The sequence below is a fragment of the Mus caroli genome, unplaced genomic scaffold (genome assembly GCF_978045245.1).
Source record: "Mus caroli unplaced genomic scaffold, Mus_caroli_1 scaffold_15, whole genome shotgun sequence".
NCBI classification, from domain to species: Eukaryota; Metazoa; Chordata; class Mammalia; order Rodentia; family Muridae; genus Mus; species Mus caroli.
In genome coordinates, this window is record NW_028227270.1 from 57,278,844 (window position 1) to 57,305,982 (window position 27,139).

A 27,139-nucleotide genomic window follows, 5' to 3' on the forward strand; every position below is an offset into this window, starting at 1 on the left:
GAGAACAAATAAAGTGTGGCTTTGAGGGCTTTGCTCCATCCACCAAATAAATGTACACACACACACACACACACACACACACACATGTATGTATTGAAGGGTCCAGCTTAACACTACAAACTCCATATTGCTTTCATCCATTGTAACTTTAATTTTTTTAAAGCCTACTTTAAATGATGCTTTAACCTCCCTTCTAGCCCACCACCCACCAGAGGTAGTGGAAAAGAAAGGTTATTAGGATACAGGGGAAGTGGAGCTGTTTAGAAATGCTTCTTTGGAGCAAACCCATCTGCACTGTATAGAAATGAGCAGTTCAGTTTACAGGTCTGCGGCAGCTCCATCCACTAGCAAATACTTCACGAATATACCAGCAGTCCAGCTTGGTAGAGTCGGGGCAAACACGAGTCAGCAGAGGTGGCATGATCTAGCAGAGACAGCTAGGCCTCAGCCAAGTTGGCAGGAGGGATTAGGATCCAGGAATGCCAGTTCTTCTTAGCTGTGCCTCTCTCACCAAAGAAAGATCAGCGAAGACAAGAGACAAAGAAGCATTGTATCTACAAGCAAGCCCTTCTAACAGTCCGTTGAGTTCCCTTTATACTCCCCCCAAATATCACATGTCCTCCACGGGTCTTGCCTCACCTGTGTCTCACCTCAGCATATGAGTCTGATTTAGCAAAACTCCAGGCGAGTCTGTATCAACTGACATCACTCTGCCAATCAGCCAAATCCAAGGAAGCTGCAAAAAGCCATTACCAGAATTTTTTTTTTTATGTGTTTCTCTCTATGGAGTCCCAACAAATGAAGCTCATAATGTATGTAAGGTGGACCAATACATGTGTGCCATTAGCGAAGAATCCTTCATCACATGTCCTTTCACATGCTTGCTTTAGCAAAACATCCTTTCACCTGTGTCAGCTTCAGTGAAACACTCCTTCACATGTTTGCCCTAGCAAAACACCATCTATGGTTCCTGATCTCTTTTCTAGGATTTCTATCTCCAGAGTTGTCTCCTTTTGGGTTTCCTTTATTGTTTCTACTTCCATTTTTAGATCTTGGATGTTTTTGTTCAATTCCATCACCTGTTTGGTTGTGTTTTCTTGTCATTCTTTAAGGGATTTTTGAGCTTCCTCTTTAAGTACTTTTACCTGTTTAGCAGTGTTCTCCTTTATTTCTTTAGGTGAGTTATTAATGCCCTTCTTAAAGTCCTCTACCAGCATCACGAGATATGATTTAAAATCCAAATCCTGCTTTTCAGTTGTGTTGGGGTATCCAGGACTCACTGTGGTGGGAGTACTGGGTTCCGATGATACCAAGTGAAGACCACTTTCTGTTAATAATATTCTATGGTTGCCTTTTGCCATCTGGTAATCTCTGGTGTTAGATGTTTAAGCTGTCTCTGGTGCCTTTTTTCTTAATCTCCTGATGCTATTATCATCAGGATTTAAATTGCCAGAAGCCATTGGCTTGTGGCCACAGAATAGCCACAACTCTTCTAAAGAAAGAGTTAAATTGCCAAAAGTACGCTGCTTTTAGCCATGCAATCCCCAACTCCATACCCCATTATGTCTTCCTTGGGAGAACTATCTTCTGCAGTCCCTAATAGTGTTACTTCATGGGCAAGGGAAAGGTAGAATCTTGGAGATACAGGCCCAGGATCATTTGAGTAAAGCACCAGACTCTAGAATGTTCCCTCTTACCCACTAAGGTGTTCAGGACATACTGTCTGTATGAAGGTCACATAGAAAGCTCATGATTTTCATTGCAGAAGCAAAGAGAACCAAAGGTTCGTCTCCCAACCATAAAGGGGGAAAGATGAGTTCTGGAAAGGAGATGGGCACAGCCCCTCTACTAACTCTCAACCTACTTTAATACTTATGAGCCAGGCACCCATAATACCAGACCTCAAGGGCCTACAGCATCAGAGGCTGCACCAAGGGTGGTCCATGAATTTCTTATTATACCCTTAAACATGGCGGCTTTCAAATTTCTGTTGTCTTGTCACATTTCCTCCCTTTTCAGTTCTACTGTCTCAGCTTCTCTTATCCAGCTCATCTACACTGGATGCAGTGATGCTCATACCGAGACCAACTCAAACCATCCTGAGCACCTGTGTGGGATGACACCACTTCTTCCTCCCCATGGAGGCCTGCATCCTTGGGCTCCTGAGATTGGATACTTTCCTGTGGTTTTTCTAGGTGCCAATTTGGAGACTGAAGGTATCTGCCAGCTAAATTCAAGGCCTGGCATGAAATTGTGGGAGTTTGACCCTGCTCTTTTAGAAGTATGAACCAACAGACTGGATGCTCTACCTGAACTCTGGGGGACATTCAGCAAGCAAAAAATAGTACCTTAAAAATATTAATTGTTGTGGGGATCATACACACCACACCTGTGAACACCATACACACACCTAACAAGACAAGACAACTTCTGGGGTCTCCTACTCCTACTACCATGCGGTTCCTGGGGATGTAACTCAGATTGTCTGGCTGTGATCTTTACTAAGCTATGAAAATTTGGGGGCTGTTCTACCTTAGTGCTGTTTTAATCTGTTCCAAGTTTACAGCTTGTACGCAGTCTTTCTTCTCTTCCACATCCCTAAGGCTAAGATCCTCAAGCAAACCAGTTCTATATCAAAAGGAGAGGGAGAAGTAAAGAAAGAATATATTACCTTATTTTAAAGAAAAAAAAAAAACCCAAACTTTGACATTCAAAGCCTATCTAATCAACCATATATCTGAATGTGGCAGGCTCTCCTCTAGCCACAGTATCATCCTCCTAACCTCACAGAGAAACACGTCTTCTCTACTAAACTTGCCTCTTAAAAGCACTGATAACATCTGCCATTCAACCTCATCAAGGTACTAGGCTTTGCTCTAATCATTTGACTACCTTAACTCACTTTGCATTTACAGTAACTATGATGTCAGTACAATCCTTAGTCTTACAAGTATGAGACCTACAGCACAGGAACTCTACATCCTGCCTAAGGTCACATAGCTAATAATTAAATCGATGGAGGCAATGTGAGCTCATGGCCTCAAGTTCTGATCCTCCTGTCTCCACCTCTCCAGTGTTGGGATTATAAGCATAGGCCCCACATCTCATTTGTACAGTACTGAGAATTTAAGTCAGGGTTCTGTGAATACTCGCAAACACTCTACCAACTCTTTTTGTTGCTGTTGTTTGTTTTAATCAACATCTCTTATACCCCAGGCTGGCCTTGAACTTCTGACCCTCCCATCTTTACCTCCTAAGTGCTGGGATTGTAAATGTGTACAACCATTCCTGGCCTTTATGGAAAATTTTAAAAATAGAAACAGAAAATCACCCTACGTGGAGGACTATGACAATGCAAACCACATACTTGTGATGGGTAGGTTTCTAGGGGCCTTTGTGGGAAGGCCCATTCAGAAAGAAGGGCCTGCTGAAGTTCATGTCCAGCACAGAAGCCAACTTTGATGTCCTAGTTGCAGTCTGAGCAGCTGCTAGCTCACGTTAGAATTGGCAAGCACAACTTCAAAGGCATCAAGTTGCTAATCCACTCTACATTTACTAGCCCTAAAGTTCCCAAACAAGACCTGCAGGCAGCTATCAAGTCAATAAAGGCAGAAGCTAAGGAAAGTATGGGCAACCAGTAGCCAGTCTTGGGAACAGAGAGAAGTATGGATTTCTGATGCGCGGTGGGGAGCAAGGGTGGCCCCACCCCTGTTGGGGTGGGGGAGTCATCTTAGTAAGGTGTAGCTGGAGAAGTCTGATGCTCTGGTAGATGGAACTAGCCAGAGTAAACAAATGTGGGGCACACATCTGGAGAGGATCCCTCAATTCTGTAGACTGAATGTTATGCTGATCTGGAATGCAGGTGCAGCTCAAGCTGTCACCTCACTCATCTTGGATGAGTGACAAGAATCCTTTTCTTTATTTCATTGAAGACTACATGTTGCTTTTCTTTCACCCAGATGGTACAATTTTCCACAGTGCTGATGCTGCAGTCCTGTGGCATAACTATACATTCAGCCCTGTGCTTCTGAAAGACACCCCAAACAACCACTATCTTTGTCTTCCTATTCATTCAATACCACATCTACTGCCTGCCACCCAGGAATATGACACTGAACCTCTAAATGTAAGGAGTGACAAAACCCCACACCTATCAGACAAAAGGTGTGTTTTAGATGTAATCTAGTAAAACTTCACTATGCAACATTGTATCCCATCATGCTTACATTCCACTAGCTTACAGCTGGAACCAAGCTCCAAACATGGACTGTCATAATGAGATATTCCATGCATCCCAACTGGACAAAACACAATTCACAAAACATTCCTCCTACCAGACACTGAAATGGGCACTCTGGGAGTCAGATGATAGTGTGAAGGTGTTAAAGAATGGAAAAATTTGGAAATAAACCCATTCTTCAGGCCTATTTCTACCTAGCACAGGTACAGCTGGCTAACAACTATGAGAAGGATGAATCCAGTTTCCAAAAGAGAACCCAAAGAGGCTGGAAATCCACCTCAGTTCTCCCTCCACACCAATATTCTCAGGGTATGGTTTTGAAAGCCTTCAGAACTTAAGTAGTCCATCTCATGGCAGAGCAGTAGGCCCAGTCATGAGGACAAGGCTGAGACAAGGAGACTTTGAAGTGGTCTGCCCACAGGGACCCAAGTTCAACAGCCACCAAAGATCTTTTGGATATAAGTCAATTGATGCAGCTGCAAAGTGAAAGAGCTGAGTTGACAGTTAAAGAGTCATCTAACCACCCAGAGAATTTTGTGATGATGCATAAAAATATCAAAACATTCAAACTGTGTTAGAAGATATAATGTGATTTATTTTTTGTCTATAACTATTCATACTAGAAACAGGTATAGAGTAACAGGGTTGGGTTATAGGGATAAGCACAGTAAAAATTAAGAGATTAGAAAAAATTATAAATACAGACAAAAATATCAGCCTTTTTAGTAAAATCACCTCTTCTAGAAATGTGAGAAATTTCATTTTAAAAGCAGCTAATTGTGAAACTGAAGCTGGAATAGAACTCGGAAATATTTCCAGTGTTAGTAACAGCTGCTGTTACACAGTGCTATCAGCTACTCCAACTCTTAGAGCACATTTTATTAGCAAAGAGAAATTAAAGATAGGGATTCAAATGCCAATTTGTCCTCCCAAACACAAGCCCTCTAAAACACGATTATAGAATAGTCTGGTGGAAAAGCCACAATGTATTTGTTTTAAAACAGTAAAGCCCACCCAAATGTTCGTCATCTGATAACTGGTTATACACAATGTGTTCTAGTCTCATAATGGAATGTTATCCAGTCATACAAAGGAAGTGCTGATGGTTGCTCAGAACAGATGAACCTTGGAGGCACTATGCTGAGAGCAAAGTGAGACACAAAGGCCACATCCTGCTTAACTCTGCTACACAGATGCCTAAGCTGGCAAGTCCACAGTGACAGTGTACCAACTAAGCAGATGCCATGCAGTGGGAGTGAGGGAAAGAAGGAACGACCATACAGGCTACAAGGATCCCTTCTGGGGTCATAAAAGTGTCCTCAGCTTAGGCTGAGGATTGTGCAGCTCTGGAGGCGCACTGAAGCCACTAGACCTTAAAGTGAAGATCCAGTCAGATCTTATACAGATGTAGTTCACAGGATTGCAAAGCTGGGCTAGGGGACACAGACAGACAGGGTAGCCATTTCAACTTCAACAGAGGTTGCTGTGAGTTCTCTATGTGCCCTTCAGATATTAGCAAAGCCCTCATACAGCATGCACATGCTCCTGCTGAGGGCTGCTGTCAGCCTGTATTTTTAAAGAAGTACTTAAAAGAGACATGCATAAGCCAGGTGTGCTGGTACACACCTTTAATCCCAGCAATCAGGAAGCAGAGGCAGGCAGATCTCTGTGAGTTTGAGGCCAACATGGTCTACAAAAACTTCCAGGGCTACACAGAGAAACACTGTCTTGTCTTCGGGTGGGGGTGGGGGTGGGGGTGGGGGTGGGGGTGGGGGTGGGGGTGGGGGTGGGGAGAGATATTGAATTTGTTGCTAATGAACCAAGCTGCCGAGTTTCTATCTCCTTCCATCATGGCACACCATGTCAACTTCATAATTTATTTTAATGACCTTCAGAGGCTGGAGAGATGGCTTAGGGGACAAGAGTGCTTGCTGCTCTTCTAGAAGACTGAGTTTAAGTCTCAGCACCCATATCAGGAAACTCACAATAGCCGTGAACTCCAGATCCTATGCCTTCTTCTGGGCTCCAGAAGCACCTGCAGTCATGCACGCATGCACACACACAGAAAGAGAGAGAGAAATATCTAAAAAAAAAATTAACACTTTATAGCCTTGCATATGTGTTTAAAAGAGTATTCCTCAAACGTCAGCCACACTTTGCCACCTTCACCACGTCTGTGGCCTTCTTAGTATCTCTAACCCAAATCTACCTAATAACTAAATTGTCTAGTGATTTTTTAAAAGATTTGTTTATTTATTTATTTATTTATTTATTTATTTATTTATTATATGCAAATACACTGTAGCTGTCTTCAGAAACACCAGAAGAGGGCATCCGACCTCATTACAGATGGTTGTGAGCCACCATGTGGTTGCTGGGATTTGAACTCAGGACCTCTGGAAGAGCAGTCAGTGCTCTTAACTGCTGAGCCATTTCTCTAGCCCAGCTTTTTTCACCTTAGAAAGTAATAAGCATAAAACCATACGTTGGATTTGCTAACTTGTTTTTCTCCATATATTAAAAACAAAAGACCTAAAATAAATGTAATATCACCATAATGAATTTAAAATCATAGTATACAACTTGAGAAACCCTGATACAAATTATTTAATCTGGAATCAAATGTAGACCTATTATTTTAAAATGATACGGATAAAGAGGGATGTGGTGGTTGGTGCCTATAATTCTAGCACTTGTGAATTGAGGTAGGAGGATCTCTTTAAGGTTAAGGCTAGCTTGCACTACATGATGAGTTCTAGGCCAGCCTAGGCTACAGAGAACCTGCCTCCCCCCACCCCCATGAAAATAAAAACAAAAAAAGAGTGACAGGGAAATTAAATACCCAGAAAAGTGCTTTTCAGCCAAGCATAGGTGGACTCTGTTCCCTAAATCATGGCAAGGATCAAAGGCTGTAAGAGAGAGCATGGATTGGGTAGTTAGGGGAGTCAAAAGCAGTTGGCTTCCTCAGAAACGAAAAAAAGGGCCTGGGATGATGTCTTCCCTTCAGATTTCTGGTGTAGAAATTCTGTCATGCTCTGAATGGAGAAGTCAATGTCTGATAAGCAGGTGAACAGTCTCTACAGATCCTTTGAACACTCTTGCAAGAGTGGCCAAGCTCTCCTGAAGGCCTGTCTCCAGGTAACAGGCAGAGCCTGGGCTCCTACATCTATCATCCCCTGAAGGAAAGAAGTCTAGTGTGACGGAAGGTTTAGAACAATTTCCAAGAGGAGCTTAGCCCTGAGCTGCCTGAACAGATCACCCACCCCCAAACCCACACATAGGGTCAGCTACTTCTGCAAAGATCTCTAGCCAGCAGGTGACACAGGACAGGCAGGGCCTGTACCTGATCCCATGTGAAGCAGCTGTGACTAATGCCTGACACCTCTGTGGTGCCAGACATAAGGTCAGATCTACCAGCCTGTTCCAAGGAGAACTGAGGAAAGAGGGAAATAAATGACTTGTGGCTCTTTCTTGTCCCTTACTGTTTCCAGAAGCTGGATACAATTTATTCTACAATTCTTCGTAGGAAAACTTACATTTCGCCCTCACCATGGCTTCAGAGTTCCTGCCTCATGCAGCCTGCTGGCATGTGGCTTACAGCCTGCATGCGAAGTCACAGCTCCCTGGAATTTCTTGGGTTGCCTTTTTTTCTGAAGGAAGCTTTGCCTTGCAACCTTGTAACTACAAAAGTATGCTTTGTAAAGACTAATCAGAAAACACTGCAGAACTGCAAAATTCTTAACCCTAGGGTCTACAGCTCAACGACAGACAGAAAGACCCTAAAAGTCAGAGAGTACTGAGCCTAAGCAAGTGTCTTCTAGATGTGACAGAACAGCCTTGTTCATGAATTCACAGCAGGCAACATTCTAGCCTGGAGCTGGGACAGACTCATAAGTGGCCCCTGGCCTTCCATCCTGAGGAGTCATTGATACTTGAAAGCTCTAGAAGGGAAAGTCTCCGCCTTCTTTAAAAGTGTGGCTCTCTGGAAGGCCATCCTTACTCTGGTAGGTAGTCCCATACCCATTAGAATTAGATGAACATCACAAACTAAACTTAGTGGGTTCTTTAAAAAAGACCTGAAGTTGAAAAGGGGTGGGGGCTGGTATGGGAGGCATCATGAGGAAAATGCAGGTAAATATGATGAAAATACACTGTGTGCCTCTAAAATTAACTTTGAGAATTTCACCAAATACTATTAGTTTTGTGTAACACTGTTGCAGTCAAGCAATTTTCTGGACCAATTTTAATCTAGGAAGACTATTGGTGATGTCTCAGATATTTTTCTTCCCAACATCTCGGAATGACTTCCCAGAGAATAACAAACAGCTGGTACTTCAGTATTAGTAACTGAGATTCATATTTGTGAATATTCTCAGAAATTCATACAATCATTTATAGCTTGGAATTCCCCAGGGCAAAATGATAATTAAACAATCACCTCCCCGCTTGGAACTGGATCATCATATTTCTCCAAGCTGCTGTGTGGACCGCAAGCACTACACACGGCCTGGGGGAGGCAGGGGCTGCTGGGGATGCAGAGTCTCAGATGAATGACTCCAGGGCTAGGAAAGGACAGCCTCTAGGAGCAGCCAACAACCCACACTGGAAACAGGACATTCAGAGAATTCTTATAGAATGAACAGCTGAGCTACCTGAACCAACCCTTGCCCTCAAAGCCATGCAATCAGGATTCTCTTAAGCCACTGCATACATAAAATTAAAGAAAATCTAGGAATAACTGGTTAAAGAGATGGCACAGTTGGTAAAGTACTTGTCGTGAAAGCATGAGGACCTGAGCTCAGCCCTCAGAACCCAGCTGAGGAAGCCAGGAGTGGTGGGTACACTTGTGACCTCAGCACCCACCAGGAGGGTAGGGAACAGTCCACCCCCAGAGCAGCCTAACTGCCAAACTCCAGGACAGTGGAAGCCTGCTGCGGAAACACCAACACAGCCAGTACAGGGCACCCAAGGCTGCCCTTGGCCTCACATTAAAGGAAGCAAAGAGCAAGGCTCCTCTCCACTGCATTATACAGTGTATAGGTTCCAGGTTAAAGTGCAGCCACGAATAGTGCATGACTGCATAATGGTCACTCGGAAAGGGAGTGGCCCTACATAAAGGCTGAAAGATCCTCTACAACACAATGAAAATTTTACTTGCTCTTTATCATTGCCATGTTTTTGTTTTTGTTTCCTGGTCTCAGCAATGAAGGTGACCTACATGTGCTGCTAATCCCAAATTTACACATGTTCTATGGACTCACGGAAGTTCTTGTTAAAACAAAGTACTGAACTTTCAGGATCGGTATGCCTAACAGAAACATGAAATGCCAGAACTAATCAAAGACTGATCTACTCCCAATTACTGCAATTGGACATTTATTTTCAATGATGCTTTAAAAAAAAAAATCCTTGCATCTGGCAAAAAGTTCCAGCCACCTGCAAAGGGGCTTCCCAAGCAGGAAGCTTGCTGCTTAGCACAGTGAGGGATTTTGGTCATTCAAAATTTGCAGGATGTGTAATAACCTTTTTTTTTTCCATACCTCCCCCATTCCTGGCCCCTGTCTGACCCCACAGCCCCCACTTCCTGCCTTATACTCAGTCTCTTTGTCTTCTTTATAGGAAGCTACACAGGAAGGGCAAGAGGTTCCCCTGTTCCTGTCCTAGGATATACACTTCCTTAGCCACTAAGGAGACAAGCTCTCTTCACCTAGAGATTTATCTGGTGACCATGTCACTGGCTGTACAGATAGAGTCAAAAGCAAGGCTCCTTCAAAACAACAGAAGCATTCAGACCATCAGCATCTGTACTCTGGCAGAGTGTGGGAATAAATACACACCACGGCACAGCTTCCTAACAGAGGGAGATTCCGAATGTACACTCCAGATGGACGCCCTGTTCTTAGGAAAGGACTTTTTCACTCATTGCAAGATATGAAGATCTGCTCAGCATTTTTTTTCCTCTATGCTGGATCACACCAAAGTCTTCAACAATGCAATGTAAACAAGAATTCTACCCTTGAACTACATCCCCAGCCCTTTCTTTACCAACCTCATAAAAACACCTCTAACATCAGAAATCTATTATAGTTTAAATATTTATGTAAGATCTCCATCAAATTAAAAAATTGTGCACGGAAATTTTGCCTGCATGCATGTCTGTGTACCACATGCATACCTAGAGGCTACAGAAGCCAGAAGAGGGCATTGGATGCCCTGCAACTGGAGTTACAGATGGCTGTGAACTACGATACAGGGGCTGGACGGTGGAAGCAGGTCCTCTGGAAAAACAGCAAGTGTTCTTAATTGCAGTGTCGTCTCTCCAGCTCCTCAATCATCTTTTAGAGTTAAACATGTAACTGACACTTTGGGATCCATGTTAACATTGAGACTTTTATTTGCGTCTGTGGATTAGAAGTCAACTTGTGGAGCATGGAGACTGAACTCAGGTCATCAGCATTTAACCTGCTGAGCCATCTCATCATCCCAGTTAGGACATCTTAAATATAAGGTTAAATGGCTCATTTCCCTCTCAGATTACACCTATGGACGAAGGCACTGCAAGTATGGAAAAGCTGTACCTGGAGATCAAACAGAGAGGCACGCTGCCACAGGGACTCACAGAAGTGTTGGCCTTAAGTTGGTGCATAAATTACTTCTGAAACCACTGCAAGAAATGACTAGAAGCAACATAACCATAACCATGGTACATCCAGAGCCTGGAACATCATTTGTATTAGAAAAGATAATAACAAGTTCCAAACCACCACCCCCAACACACACACACAATGTGTCAGTAACAACAGACGAAGCACTCATGAATCTATCTGCTCCAATGTGATCAACTGAGAATGTTAGATTTGAGTTACAGGTACAGGTACAACACAACATGGCTGCAACCAGCACACAGATGGCTCCGCAACAGCAGTCATGAAGACTGGGATTGGATGTTGCTCTTCCTGGTATAAGTGCCAGTCATCTGCATAGTTGGGGATCTATGTTCTGTACTCAGTGCAAATGGACTACAACAACAACAACAACAACAACAAAAACAAACAAACAAAAAAACAAAACAAAAAACCATACCTCTTTTGAAATGCCACACTCTGAACATCAGAATAAATCATCTCAGTATAAAATAGCTTCCCTAGGGAAGGAAGAAACTCACCCTTTTCATAGAAATCTTCATATTTGTTTTCTTTGTTTGTTTGTTTTTCAAGACAGGGTTTCTCTGTGTAGCCCTGGCTGTCCTGGAACTCACTTTGTAGACAAGGCTGGCCTGGAACTCAGAAATCTGCCTGCCTCTGCCTCCTGAGTGCTGGGATTAAAGGCGTGCACCACCACGCCCGGCTGAAATCTTCATATTTGAGTGTGGTAATGAAGTCATAAAATACCGTTATCAATCACTAATAGAGGGCTGGCCATGAAGCTCAATTGTTAGAGTGCTTGACTGGCATGCACAAAGCCTTGGGTTCCAGCCACAGTACCTCATGAACCCAGTGTAGTGACACATCTACTCCCAGAGCTTTGAAGGTGGAGATAGGAGGATATGAAGTTCAAGACCAGTCTCTGCTATCTAGTGAGTTTCAGGTTATCCTGGACAATAAGGGACCCTGTGTCAACAACAAAATCACCCAGGATCTTATTTCACAGTATGGGGATCTGGGTAGGAGTCCAGTTAAAATGTGTTTTCCTGTGGTAACCCTAAATGATATAATGTCAAGACTTGCATCAGCGAGTCTTCATAAAAGACAGTTTGGGGGGTATTTTTGCTTTTAATGTTTAAATGGAAAAGGCGTTGAGCTAATCATCATACTTTCTAGATGAAAAATACTATCTGAACTAATTGAAATGTGATTAAAAAAAAAAAACAAGATGAGGGATAATGAGATACACAACAGGAAAAGGTGCTTGCCACTGAAGCACGGGCATGATTGATCCCCAGTGCCCAAGTAAAGCTGGAAGGAGAGAATCAGCTCCATGAAATTGTCCTCTAACTGTTCACACATGTGATGGCACTCACACACCCCAGCCAATTAATTAAAAAAAAATTGTAGATGCTTTTTAAAAGAAGTATGGACTTAACCAATATAGGGAAGACCATTAAAGGGTAAAATGTGGGGTCAGCCACAGTACCTCATGAACCCAGTGTAGTGACACATCTACTCCCAGAGCTTTGAAGGTGGAGATAGGAGGATATGAAGGTAGGAAAATGCTTGGAAACTTGGTGATCTCAGTTTGATTCCTGGGATCCACAGGGGAAGGAGAGAACCAATTCTCAAAAGTTGTCCTGTGATCTCTGACAATGCCTGGTGGCTCACACTGGCACACTGTGGTGCACACTGGAAACACACACCCACCACCACCTCTGCGGCCACCACCATCACGACCTTTAGAGTCCACTGTCATTAGTTTTCAATCAGCAATACATAGACACAAAATGGCCCATGAAGAATAAAGATAAAACAATAAGCAGGAAAGACAGAAGAATGGTAAAGGGAGAAACAGAATGTTTCAAGAAGTTTAAAAACTGGGATCCGTTGTCATTTCTCCTACTTCATAATCAGATATCCAAATGCAATAAAAAGGCTCTAAAATATAAAATCTCTCTATCACAGCAACCACAACTTTTTGGAAAATTATGCATTTGAGCCAATGGTGTACAAAGTCAGGCCAAAAAGACACGGAGAGAAAAAGAAGTACCCAAAAGTTATAAAAACAAGTCAGATAATCTCATGAATGTCTAGGCACAAGTCAGGGAAGTGGCTGCTCCAGGAAACACTGAGCAACCTTCTCCTGGTTAGCTCCTTGGGCACTATGATAAATGATGTAACCAAAATTGATTTGAGAAGGGGAAAAATGGGTTATTTAGCTTACACTCTGTGTCATAGTCCATCACTGAGGAGTCAAGGCAAGAGCTCCAGGCAGAACTAAAGCAGAGAAAACATTCACTAGCTTTCACAGCCTTCTTTCTTATACAGCTCATGACTAGGGATGTAACCTCCCACAAGGGTCTACATCATTCATTTTTTAAAAAATGTCCCTCTGCAGACCAGGCTGACCTTGAACTCACAGAGATCCAACTGCCTCTGCCTCTTGAGTGCTAGGATTAAAGCCATGTACCACCACTGACAAAAATCACACAATAAATTCATTAGATGCGGAAAAAGCCTGTAACAAAATGCAAGACCCCTTCAAGTTAAAAGTCTTGGAGATAGCAGGGATTCAAGGCACATACCTAAACATAATAAAAGAAAGCCAATAGCCAACATTAAATTAAATGGAGAGAAACTTGAAGCAGTCCCACTAAAAGACAAGACAAGACTACCTACTCTCTCCCTATCTATTCAATGTAGCACTTCAATTGCATCTATTCAATGTAGTTCTAGCCAGAGCAATAAGACAACTAAAGGAGATCAAAGGAATGCAATTTGGAAAATAAGAGGTCAAAGTTTCACCACTCATGGATGAAATGATAGTATACATAAGTGACCCCGGAAATTCCACCAGAGAACTCCTATAGCTGATAAACAGCTTCAGCAAAGTAGCTAGATATAAAATTAACTCAAACAAATCAGCAGCCCTCCTTTATACAAATGATAAATGGGCAGAGAAAGAAATTAAGGAAACAATAACCTTCAAAATAGCCACAAACAATAAAAATATCTTGGTGTAACTCTCTAGCCAAGAAAGTAAAAGATCTGTATGACAAGAACTTCAACTCCCTGAAGAAGATATCAGAAGATATAAAGGTCTCCCATGCTCATGGATCAGTAGAATTAAAATAATGAAATGGCCATCTTACCAAAAGCAATTTACAGATTCAATGCAATCACCATAAAAATTCCAACACATTTTTTTACAGAACTTGAAAGAGTAATTCTCAACTTCATATGGAAAAGAACAAAAAACTCAGGATAGCTAAAATAATCCTGAACAATAAAAAAAAAAAAAACCCTCTAAAGGAATCACCATCCCTGACTTCAAGCTGTATTACAGAGCAATAGTGATTAACAACTGCTTTGTATTGGTACAGAAACAGATAAAGTTGATCAATGGAAAAGAATTGAAGACCCAGAAATAAACGCACACACCTATGGACACTTGATTTTTGAAAAAGAAGACAAAACCATAAAATGGAAAAAAAGAATGCATATTCAACAAGTGGTGCTGGTCTAACTGGATGTCTGCATGTAAAAGAAAGCAAATAGATCCATATTTATCACCCTACATAAAACTCAAGTCCAATCGAATCAATGACCTTAACATAAAATCAGATACATTAAATCTCATAGAAGAGAAAGAGGGAAATAGCCTTGAACACTTTGGTACAGAGGACAGTTTCCTGAACTGAATACCAATGGCTCAGGCTCTAAGATTAACAATTGATACATGGGACCTCATGAAACTGAAAAGCTTCTGTAAGGCAAAGGACACTGTCAATAGGACAAAACAGCAGCCTACAGATTAGGAAAAAATTTTCACTAACTGTACATCCAACAGAGGGCTAATATTCAAAATATATAAAGAACTCAAGAAGTTAGAGTCTAACAAACCAAATAACCCAATTAAAAATGGGGTACAGAGCTAAACAGAGAATTCCCAACTGAGGAATATCAAATGGCCAAGAAGCACTTAAAGAAATGCTCAATATCCTTAGTCATCAGGGAAATGCAAATCAAAACGACCCTGAGATTCCACCTTACATCAATCAGAATGGCTAAGATCAAAACCTCAAGCAACAGCACATGATGGCAAGGGTGTGGAGAAAGAGGAACACTCCTCCATTGCTGGTGGGATTGCAACGTTTGGACAACCACTCTGCAAATCAATCTGGCAGTTTCTCAGGAAATTGAAAATATTTCTACCTGAAGACCCAGCTATACTGCTCCTAGGCATATACCCAAAAGATGCCTCACCATATTATAAGGACACATGCTCCACTATGTTCATAGCAGCTTTATTCATAATTGCCAGAAACTAGAAACAACCCAGATGTCTCCCAACTGAAGAATGGACACAGAAAGTGTGGTTCATTTATATAATGGAATACTATTCAGCTATTATACACAAGGACTTTATGAATTTTGCAGTTAAGTTGATGGAACTAGAAAATATCATCTTGAGAGAGGTAACCCAGACCCAAAATGACATGCATGGTATGTACTCACTAATGAGTGAATATTAGCCCAAAAAGTACAGAATGCCCATGATATACCCACAGACCCAAAGAAGTTAAACAAGAAGGAAGGCCCAGACAAGGATATTTGAATCACACTTAGAGGGGGAAACAAAATAGTCATAGGAGGCATGGGGAGGGAGAGAACTGGGGGTGGGGGGGGCAGGGGCAGGTTTAGAGAGAGACGGGAGAGAGGCTCAGAGGGCCAGGAGAATGAATGGAAATCTGCAGCTGTTGTGGGTGGGGAGGGGAGAATTTCTAGGAAGTCCCAGAAACCTGGGATAGGGAAGGTTCCCAGAAGTTAATGCAGATGATCTTAACAGTGGGGAACCTGAAGAGGCCACCTCCTATAGCCAGCAGGACCCCCAATGGAAGGATAGGGACACCAACCCACCCACAAAACTTTTGACCCAAAATTTGTCCTGTCTAAAAGAAATGTAGAGATGGAGTAGAGACTGAAGGAATGGCCAACCAGTAAGCAGCCTAACTCAAAACCCATCCCATGTGCAAGTACCAAGCTCTGACATTATTAATGATATTCTCTTCTGCTTACAGATAGGAGCCTAACATAACTGTCTTCTGAGGGGCTCTACCCAGCAGCAGACTGAAACACATGCAGATACCCACAGCCAAACATTAGATGAAGATTGGGGACACTTATGAAAAAGTTGGAGGAAGAATGGAAAGCCCTGAAGGGGAAGGAAACCCCACAGGAAGACCAAAAATATCAACAAACCTGAACTCCTGGAAGCTCTGAGTCTGAGCTACCAACCAAAGAACATACACAGGCTGGAACGAATGCCCCCTCCCCCGGCATATGTGAAGCAGACAGGCAGCTCAGTTTTCATGGCTGCCTTGTCTGGACTCAGTGGGAGAGGATGTGCCTAATCTGGCAGACACTTGGTGTGCCAGGATGGGAGGTTACCCAGATTGGGCTCCACCCTCTCAGAGGAGAAGGGAAGAAGTTGGGGGAGAGACTCTATGCGGGAGGGACTGGAAGGGGAGCAGCATTTGGGAGGCAAATAAGTACATAAATAAATAAAATTATAAAAATGCTCCCCCAGACTTCTGTAATCTCATTGAGGTAATTCCCTAGTTGAGGCTTCTCTTCTAAGGTGTACATAGATCTGTGCCAAAGCATATCCTCAAATGCCATGTAGGGGTATTACATCCAATTAAGACAATTAATAAACAGAACTTTTCAACAGAACTACCAGAAAAGCTAATGGAAGGCACACTGAGCCATGGTCACTACCCCAGGAAACAGAAGTGCTAACTGGTACTGGAAGCTCTGGTTTCTGTTCTTTTCTCCCAACGGAATGCATGATGACTGTTGATACCAATCCCAGTCTTCTCCCCACCAGCCTGTCTACTATCACAGGGATATACCAGTCTGTCTCCCTCTCCCTCTCCCTCCCCCACACACAAACACACATTCAATTGAATAAAGATTTTCATTATTTATTTATTCACTTTACATCCCGATTGCAGCTCACCTCCCCCAAGTCCCACCCTCCCATCCTTCTTCCACTCAGAGAAGGGGAGCGCCCCCTCCCTGAATCAACCCACCTTGGCACATCAAGTCTCATCAGGAATAAGGGCTTTCTCTCTCACTGAGGCCAGACAAGACAGCCCAGCTAGGATAAAGGGATCCAAGGGCAGGCTACAACAGTCTCTTAGATATACCACTGTGTCCAATCCATTTACTCCCTGTAACTAAGGAGGTGGCTTCTAACTAAGAGTGACTTTGGAGTGACTTTGTCTTTCAAAAGATGTTTGGTGTTGCTAAAATTCCTTCCTTGAAGGTAACTTAAACACCCTCCCAACATGCACACGCGCGTGCGCACACACACACACACTCAGTCCCAGCAAGAAGCCAGGTACAATTCCACTGAAGTTCACTCTGGGAACCAATGAGTCTATTGGGGTTACTTAGTTAGGGTTTCATTGCTGTGAAGAGATACCACGACCACGGCAACTCCTAAGACAAACATTTAATTGGGGCTGTCTTATAGTTTTAGAGGTTTAGTTCATCATCATCATGGCAGCATGCAGACATAGTGCTGGAAGAGCCAAGAGTTCTGCATCTGAATCTGAGGGCAGCCTGGATGAGACTGGAATCCCATACTGGGCAAAGTTTAAAGCCTAGGAGACTTCAAAGTCCACCCCCACAGTCACAAACCCGCTCCAATAAGGCCACACCTCCTAATAACATCACTCCTGTGGGCAAAGCAATCAAACACATGAGTCTAGGGGGCCCAAACCTATTCAAGCCACCACACTTAGAGAACAACTGGTGAGGAATTACAGGCAGGAGCATAGATATCCCCAAAGCAGACACACCAGGAGGTCTGTACCCAGCATGCATGCTGCTGCTGCTGTGGTTGCATGGATGGAGCACCTCCCCTAGTATGTTTCCTCTAGCCCCTCCTCAAGGCCTTGGGCAATTAGTGCAAAACTGCATTCAGCCGGCTCAGAGGAATGGCTAGCTGCTCAGATGAGGGTCCTGTGAGGGTCCTGCCCCCTTTTCTATGATGAAAAGTCAAAAGTCCTCAGGCCCAGCTGTGATTATCTTATGCAAGTGGGCACGGGTGAACTTATGGAGATTGTGGCAATTTGGCTTGGTGACAGTCCTTTAACACTTGGTAATATTCAAAGACATCACTGAACACTGAATAGTCAAAGAGCTGTTCCTGGCACCTAGACCGCAGAAGCCAGGGGTGCTACTGCTAAACACCCTACAATACACAGGACAGGGTGACCTAGAGTCAGAAACAAGCATTCCTGACACCAAGAATCCAGATTCCATGGTGTTCTTTAAACAGTGCAGCTCATACCTCGCTTCTTTTCTTTTCTTTTCTTTTCTTTTCTTTTCTTTTCTTTTCTTTTCTTTTCTTTTTTCTCTTATTTCTTTATTTGGAGGGGCCGCCATGGCACGCAATGTGGAGGTCAGAGGACAACTTGTAGGAGCTGGTTATGTCCTTCTACTATGTGGGTCAGGGGACAACCCCAGCTGTCAGGCCTGGCAGCGAGCACCTTCACCCTCTGAACCATTTCACTGGGGGCACAGGGGCCAATTATCTATTTCTTTATTACTCACATAATAAATTAGCTTCAATTTTCCTGTTTTTTTTTCTCATTCTTCTAACACAACTATTCTATAAAATTAACCCTCAGTGAATCATCCAACTTTTAACTCCCAACTAAGCCTATGGAGAACACAACCTAAGTAAGTAACACAATCGCAAGAATGGTTGCCTCTGCATATTCAAAAATTTCAACATGAGAAGAGAGTGTTAGAATTGTGTCTGCAGTTCCAGGCCTTTCCCTTCAACAATCATTATAAACTTCACTCTATCTTCCATTCCTAACTCACTGGAGGAACATCCATATCAGCATCCATTTGCATCTCTTAAACCCTTCTGCTGCAATAAGGTAAGAGCTTCTGCCATTCTCTTTCCTCCCCAGCCCCCTCCCCCAACCTCGGTGTTAAGACTTGAACCCAGGGCTTCCCACCGGCCCAACAAGGGCTCTACCCCTGAGCCCACAGGAACTCATCTTCATCTCTTCCCTCCTTTCTCTTCTCAGGACAGAAGTGTCCTTTGCACCTGAGCACAGCCTGACTATGGTTTCTGCTGTGGACAGAATCTTGTTTGGCCCTCAGGGTTCTTGAGTTATTATTCATCTAAGACCCCTGAATCCTCCACTTCAACATCCTCCCCTTCCCCAGCATTGTTTTTAATCTGAGAGTGCTACAATCTTTTGATCAAAACCCCACAAATGAACAAAAGACTCTCTCTCCCACACCTCTCTCTGACTATTCTCTTTAGTCCACTACTCAACCCCTTTCTGCCCACTAGTCTCTGCTCACATCTTACTAGACCACTGAAGTCCCACAATGGAGGCAAATTACTTCCTCAAGAACAAATTCAAGGGGTTTTCTTGTCTTTTAATCTTGAGGAATTATGGCACTGACCAAGCTCCCTCCCTTCAAGTGTCTCTCCTCTTTTAGGATCTGTGATTACATTCTCTCCTCTTTCTACCTCTGGCCTTTTCTTCCCTCACTTCTTAAATGAACTATGACTTCTGTGTCCTATAGCTCTGGCTTCAAATCTTACTCACCGGACAACGTGATCCCTGCTCTAAAGCTTCAAGCCTATGTCCCTGGTCCCACATTTTCCTAGTAGATGCCACTAGTGTCTACGTTGTTGCTTGAGGCAGAACTCTGAAATAAGTCCAGATTCCTCACTCACACCTAGGGCCAATGTCAAAGCCAGGCCACTTTAATCCAATTATCTCTGAGGCCAGTTCCTTCTCTCTGCAATCTAATACAGGTCACGCATCACTGCAGGAAAAATGACACCTACACGTGAGTAAACAACTTGGAGGCTCCTCTTATGGGATGGCTCACCGGAACACAGCATGCTGGAATTAGTTTTTGCAAAATGGATTCATGAATACAGGCAGATAACTGAGCATCTTGGTCTTGAGATTCTTAGATGTTTAACAAAGGGTAACAGAATCTCCATCTTCCAGATATAATAGACAGCTCAGACCTCCAAATGTACAGAATACTGTGACACAGGCCTGATATTACTGGTAAAAACAACAACAACAACCAACCTGATTTGCCTTTCATGCCAAAATAGAGCAAACACATCTTAATTTCCACTGCTTTCCAAAACTGGACCTTCAATTGCAAATGTCAAAGAAATAAAGTGTAAGCAAATGAAGAGCCAAGAGAAATCACAATGCGGCTGATAATAAAAACATAAATGCTACTTCACAACAATTTCTTCAGAAATCATAGAGTAACAAATTAGCTGTGAAATGAGTTTGTCAGAACCCATTGTGATGCTCATCAAGGCTAAGAACAAAAGGCTTCCTTCCACAGGGCTCTGAGTGTGGGAACTACACAGTGTTCAAATATAAGGCTTTGAAAGAATTAAGACTCAGTTGTGGCAATGTTGTCTGAATTCCCTGTGGATGTGATTGGCCCATGCAAACTAGATTCTGGGTGTCCACTCGGAGTGTGGGTTGGTTCTTGCGTTGCCCAATGAATTTGGAAGTTATGTACAGTGAAAAGGAGAAGGCAGGCAAAAAGCATAGCAATTCTGTTATAAAGTCAGTATTGACCAAATCTAGGGATAAATGAGCTTTGGAGCCAGAGAGCCCAACTTCAGAATCCACTTTTGCCACCTAATTTTAATTTTGTAATTTTAATAATCCACTCAATTTGCCTATGCTACAAAACTCTTCATGTATAAAATAGAAACTAAAAAAGTTCTTATTTCATGGGCAAAGTGCCTAGAAGCATGTGTGAATGTTGTATAACAGAACAGCAGGTGATGTCATCACCACTGGCATTTTCTTTACTATTTTTAGACTCCATATCACACTACAGTCTGTGCTTCAACTCCAACTTAACTCTGTCCACCAGACACTGTGTCCACAATGCAAAACAGTATCACTTCAGCTGGCATCTCTATCCACACCGTCTGCCAGCTCAGAAACAGTCACTAAGAAGTAGGCTCATGCCAACCTCAATACTCCCCAAAAGTACAGTGCATGATCTACCCATACAGTGGAATAGTATTTATCCCTTAAAAGGGATGAGATTCTGATATATGCTGCAGCACGATTAAGCTCTGAGAACATTTTGGGTGAAATATAACAGTCAGAAGTGGGCAGATATGGCAGGATTTCATCAACTAAGATCTCTGGAGTTAGCAGACACAGCAGAGCTGGAACAGAGGACACGTGGAGTGAGGGAGAGAGGAGGGTGGGTGGGAAGCTATCATTCAGTGTGTTCAGCATCTCTTTTGAGGATGATAAAGTTCTAGAGATAACATTGCAGATTCACATGTGCCTGGTACCACTCAACTTAAAGAACTTAAAGCAGTAATAATTTTTAGCTTATGTATGTTCTAGTTCACATACATAAAATAAAAAATAAGCATTTAAAACCCACAGAATACATCTTCAAAGCAAGTTGGATTATAAGCATGAGTCTTAACTCATTCTCAAGTTTCTAAGCAGGGACCACAGGAATCAACATTTAACTTGTAGCCGGCCTTGGTCTAAAATACCCAGCATGAATGGGGAGAGGACACAGCTTAACATTTTCACAAGAGGGATTATATCACTTTTATTTTACACAGAAACCTGCCATGTAGCCCATAACTAGCAATGCTCCTGCCTCAGCCTTTTGAATGTAAGGATTATAAGTGTTTGCCACCATGCCTGAGCTTTATTTTCTGGGTTAAAAGAATTTTTAGTCCCTTGAAAGGAGGGAAAGAAAGCTACTCTGGGGGCTATGCGTTCGAGTGGTATGTAAAGGCGGTTTTTGAAGGAGATACTAATCCTTACATGCCTGTAATGACGCACATACTTCTGCAGTATCTCCACCAGACAACACTGAAATAACCTTAAAATTAAGAGGAAATTCAACAGTCCATTACACAAAAGTACAATACTTTAGGCTGGCAAAATGGCTCATCGGGTGAAGGTGCTAACCACCAAGTTGTGGCCTGAATCCCATCCCTCGAACCCACATTGTAGAAGGAGAAAGGTGACTCCCACAAGTTGTTTGTTCTCTGAAGTCAGTATATCCAGTATCTCACAAACACTTGCATACAATCAGAAATAGGTAACTGCAATACACAGACCTTTTGTGCTGTTTTTTTTTCCCCCAAGACAGGGTTTCAGGCTGTCCTGAAACTCAATCTGTAGGCCAGAGTTGCCTCTTAGAGATTCAGCTGCCTTTCCCTCCTGAATCTGGGATTAAAGATGTGTGCCCCCACTGCCTGGCTTACAAATAAACTTTCTAAAGAGTGAATGTTTCAAATCTCCTCAAGCAAAATGTTTATTGTATAGCAAAGACACAACGAAGGAAAGTTTAACAAGTGGTCACTTCCAAAATAGCAGGATCCCAGTCAAGGCACTCAATCCTCTGGTAAACACCACACATTTATTAAATGTTTTTCAAAGAACAACAGTTTCCAAATAACAAGAGTGTCATTTTCAAAAGATGGAAAGCCAAGACCAGACAACAATGTCAGAAAGTGCTTAGCTGGTCCTTGTAGGGAATCTGGTACTGCCCCTGGCTTTTCTTCACGGGAACTCACTGTGTCTTCATAACACCCATCTAAGCAATCCTATTGCTCCCAACTGACCAACAAGAAAACTGAGGTGTAGAGGGGTCAGGCACTTTGCCTAGGATTCAAGGTGCCTACTAAGCAAAAGAGCCAGGGTGTAAAATCTAGACCTCTATTGATGAGATCTGCAGTTTCATTATTGTGCCTTACTGTCCACTGGAGGCAATGGAAAATGATCCACAAGAAGCCCGGCAGACGGTCTTTTGCGCTCCTTAGCCCTCTGTCCATGCAGTGCTCCGAGGGCAAGAGCCTCCACCCCTTCTACAGCCAGCACCAAGCACGAGATCGTGCACATCCCGACGGGCCAGTGTGGCAACCAGATCGGGGCTAATTTTGGGAGGTGATAAGCGATGAGCATGGCATCGACCCCACTGGCAGTTACCATGGCGACAGTGATTTGCAGCTGGAGAGAATTAATGTGTACTACAATGAAGCTGCTGGCAACAAATATGTACCTCGGGCCATCCTAGTGGACCTGGAGCCTGGCACCATGGACTCAGTGAGGTCGGGACCATTCAGCCAGATCTTCAGGCCAGACAACTTTGTGTTCCGCCAGAGAGGTGCAGGAAATAACTGGGAAAGGGCCACTACAGAGAGGGGGTCGAGCTGGTAGACTCTGTCCTGGACGTGGTGAGGAAGGAATCAGAAAGCTGTGACTGTCTCCAGGGCTTCCAGCTGACCCACTCACTGGGGGGAGGCACTGGCTCAGGCATGGGGACCCTGCTCATCAGCAAGATCAGAGAGGAGTACCCAGACCGCATCATGAGCACCTTCAGCGTCATGCCCTCACCCAAGGTCTCTGACACTCTGGTGGAGCCCTATAATGCCACCCTCTCAGTGCACTAGCTGGTAGAGAACACAGATGAAACCTATTCTATCGACAATGAGGCTCTGTAGGACATCTGCTTCCGCACCCTGAAGCTGACCACACCCACCTATGGCGATCTCAACCACCTGGTGTCAGCCACCATGAGTGGAGTGACCACTTGCCTGCGCTTCCCAGGCCAGCTGAACACAGACCTGCACAAGCTGGCTGAGAACATGGTGCCATTCCCACGCCTGCACTTCTTCATGCCAGGCTTTGCACCTCTGACCAGCCGGGGCAGCCAGCAGTACCGAGCCCTGACAGTGCCCGAGCTGACCCAGCAAATGTTCGACTCCAAGAAAATGATGGTTGCCTGCGACCCTCGCCATGGCCGCTACCTGACCCTGGCCGCCATTTTCCATGGCCGCATGTCCATGAAGGAGGTGGATGAGCAGATGCTCAACGTGCAGAACAAGAACAGCAGCTACTTCGTGGAGTGGATCCCCAACAACGTCAAGACGGCTGTGTGTGACATCCCTCCTCGTGGCCTCAAGATGTCAGCTACCTTCATTGGCAATAGCACTGCCATCCAGGAGCTGTTCAAGCGCATCTCAGAGCAGTTCACTGCCATGTTCCGGCGCAAGGCTTTCCTGCACTGATACACGGGCAAGGGCATGGACCAGATGGAGTTCACAGAGGCGGAGAGCAACATGAATGACCTGGTGTCTGAGTACCAGCAGTGCCAGGATGTCACGGCTGATGAGCAGGGAGCAGGGTGATTTCGAGGAGGAGGAGGGCGGGGATGAGGCTTGAGTTCCCCAGGTCAAGCAGGTTAGGGAAAGCTGAGATGAAAGAAGGGGGTGGGGTGGGGGGGCTTAATCTGTGAAAATACCTTGGCAGTTGAAGGAAGGAGAATGGTCTTAGGTTTGTGCTGGGTCTCTGGTGCTCTTCACTGTTGCCTGTCACTTTTTTTTTTTTTTTTTTTTTTGTAATACCAATATCATCAATGTAACACTTGAGATCTTTCTGAACTCCTGTTGTAATGGCTAAAATCACATAAACCTTTGTGTCCTAACGGTGTCTTGTTTACTTTCTCTTCCTTTCTCCCTATCAAGCTCTTTGTTATCAACTTAAATCCACCTTTCTGAACACAGAAATTTTTCTTCCTTTAGAAAAGACTGAAAGCCCAGGTGTTTCTTCTTTGGGTATGCTATTAATATAAGTTGAACCAAAAATGGCCTTAGTTAATCCAACAATGAGTAAGAAACAATGGATTTTAAAATGTCCTTTGGTACACGGGGGGGGGGGGGGGGGGGGGGGGGGGGGGGGAAGAAGCCCGGCAGACGCAAATGCAAAGCACCAGGAGAGTCAGAGACAGCAAAGGTTCTGAAGAAGTCACCACATTTCAACACAGGACAAGTGATGTTTGTGAATGCATACCAGAAGAAAGAAGGCAAGAAAACCACTGGATGCCTTTGATTTATTTATTGATATTTATATTACTAGAAAAAAAGGGGGGCAAACGTAAAATCACTCATTTCTTGGATCTCTGAATAGAAGGTACTTACAAAGCAACATCATTTTCCATGTATGTCACAATTAAAGATAAGGGTGCTTTCACTCTTCTCTGTCTCTGTGTGTGTGTGTGTGTGTACGCGTGTGTGCCTGTAGGAAGAAGACATATTTCCAGATGTTTTAACTTCAAGAATATGAGAATTTACAACATATTTACAAAGTATCAAAACAGGGGCTTAAGAAGCAGCTCAGTGGGCTGGAGAGATGGCTCAGCGGTTGAGAGCACTGACCACCAACTGCTCTTCAACTGGTCCTGAATTGAAACAATTGAAACAATTCCCAGCAACCACATCGTGGCTCACAACCATCTGTAATGGGATCTGGTGCCCTCTTCTGGTGTGTCTGAAGAGAGCACTGGTGTACTCATATACATAAAATAAATAAATGAATCTTTAAAAGAAGAAGAAGAGGAGGAGGAGGAGGAGGTGGCGGCAGCTCAGACTGAAAACCACCTGCGGTGGCAGCAGCTCAGGCTGAAAGCCACCTGCTGTGTAAGCACAAGGACCCAAGTTCGGTCCCCAGAACCTGAGTGGAAAGTTTCACCCAGGTCTGTGATTCCAGTGCTGGGGAGATAGAGGCAGGCATTTTCAAGAGTTGCTAGCTAAACCAATCTACCTGGCAAGCTCTAGGCCAGTGAGAGAATCTGTCTCAAAAACACATAAACAAAAAACGGTGGCCAGCATCTATGAAACCACAGTTGATATTATCCTTTGTCTCCACATGCATACACATATTGCACACGTGCATGTGTGTGTACACACACAATTCATATGGTCAGATGGGTGAATAAATGTATGGAATCACATATGACTAATGTAAAAAGCCTGGAATTTGACCACTAATGGAGGTTATTTTTAAAGGGGAGAAAGAGGAGAGGAGAGGGAGAGAGACCTTGAAGCCATACATAACCTTGAATTTAAACTTGCCCTTTGCTTTTGGCTACTGGTAATTTTTCACCCAGTCAATTTGATGGAGCTGAGCCTCAGTTATTTTCTCTGTAAGGCAAACATAATAGTTCATAGCTTGCAATAATACTGCACGAACTAAGGAGGCAATGAAATGTAAGTGCAGGGCACAATCCCTGGAATCTAAAATACAAGTCGACAGTAAACAATATTATTCTCTGTAGCTCCCAATACGGGACAACCTAATCTTTACCAACTAGGAAATCACTAGCAGCCTTCTCAAAATCACACGGAGCACAACACACCCTTCTGAAATGAATGCGCTAATTGCACGTGGAAACAAAACAAAAGCACGAGGGATCAGAATTGAATTCAGCATCAACACGAGCCCAGTTGTCACCTTTGAAAACAGCTCTAAGCACCGCTCCACTGGCCAGTGTGGTTTCCGTCTACCATGAGCGCCACCTTTGCAGGTAACTGTCGCTGCAAGTGCTGAGCGCTAATGCTGCGGCTACAGTTTGTGTGACAGCATCCCAAGGGCTCGCCCCAGACAACCAGAGGCGAACAGGATCCCACTGGCTCACCTCAGGGCAAGGCGGATCGGATCCTACCTGCTCACCCCACCAGAGGTCGTGGGTCCGCATAACCCGGAGCGGCTGCTTGACACCCGAGCTGCAGGTCACCTGTCTCAGCTGGGGTGCTGCTGCAGCTACACTTCCGCAGACTCCGGGTTACCACGGGCTACCAGGCAAACACTAATTGCGTCATCAACACGCGCCAGGACCGGCCGCTTCCCCCTCCCACCCCCTGTAGGCCTGTTCCTCGGCCGCTACTGCGCAGGCGCAGGGCTGCTAGTGGCCTCAGTATCAAGACTCCAGATGGGTGAACTACACGCACGCCTCACTGAAATACAAATGTGTCATTTTTGCCTTTGAGACAGGTCTCTCTGTGTAGTTCTGAGTGGTCTGGAACCTACTATGTAGACCAGGCTGGCCTCGAACTCAGAGATCAACCTTCCTCTGCTTCCTGAGTGCGCTGTTTATTCTTCACTCCACATTTCTGAAGCATATGATTGGACTTTACATATTCATCCCAGCACAGTGCCTTAAATAAAATCATACTATGCGCCAGACAGACAGTTACAGTATCTGCGGCTACAGAAGTGGGCCAGTTGTGCCTGCCTTTGTAGAGACAATCTTTGGTTGAGAAAGCGAGTTCTGAATAGTTCAACAGAATATTCCCTTTTTAAAAATTCATTTAGTATGTGGGGTGGTGTGTAAT

General features: G+C 43.8%; 1 protein-coding gene and 1 pseudogene across 10 annotated transcripts in view; one reads left to right on the top strand and one right to left on the bottom strand.

Moving 5' to 3' along the window:
* The window catches only part of Aopep (aminopeptidase O (putative)), a 322,738-nt gene extending 296,148 nt beyond the window's left edge, over positions 1–26,590 (bottom strand). For 9 of the 10 annotated variants that reach the window (XR_015045417.1, XR_015045416.1, XR_003834639.1 and 6 more), the window contains exon 1: positions 26,443–26,590. The gene's annotated coding sequence lies outside the window, so the exon portion shown is untranslated. The remainder of the gene's footprint in view (positions 1–26,442) is intronic. The other variant, XM_029468263.2, reaches the window with a different exon arrangement.
* LOC110308594 (tubulin beta-2A chain pseudogene) lies at positions 22,883–24,191 on the top strand (annotated as a pseudogene).
* Positions 26,591–27,139: the final 549 nt, after the last annotated feature.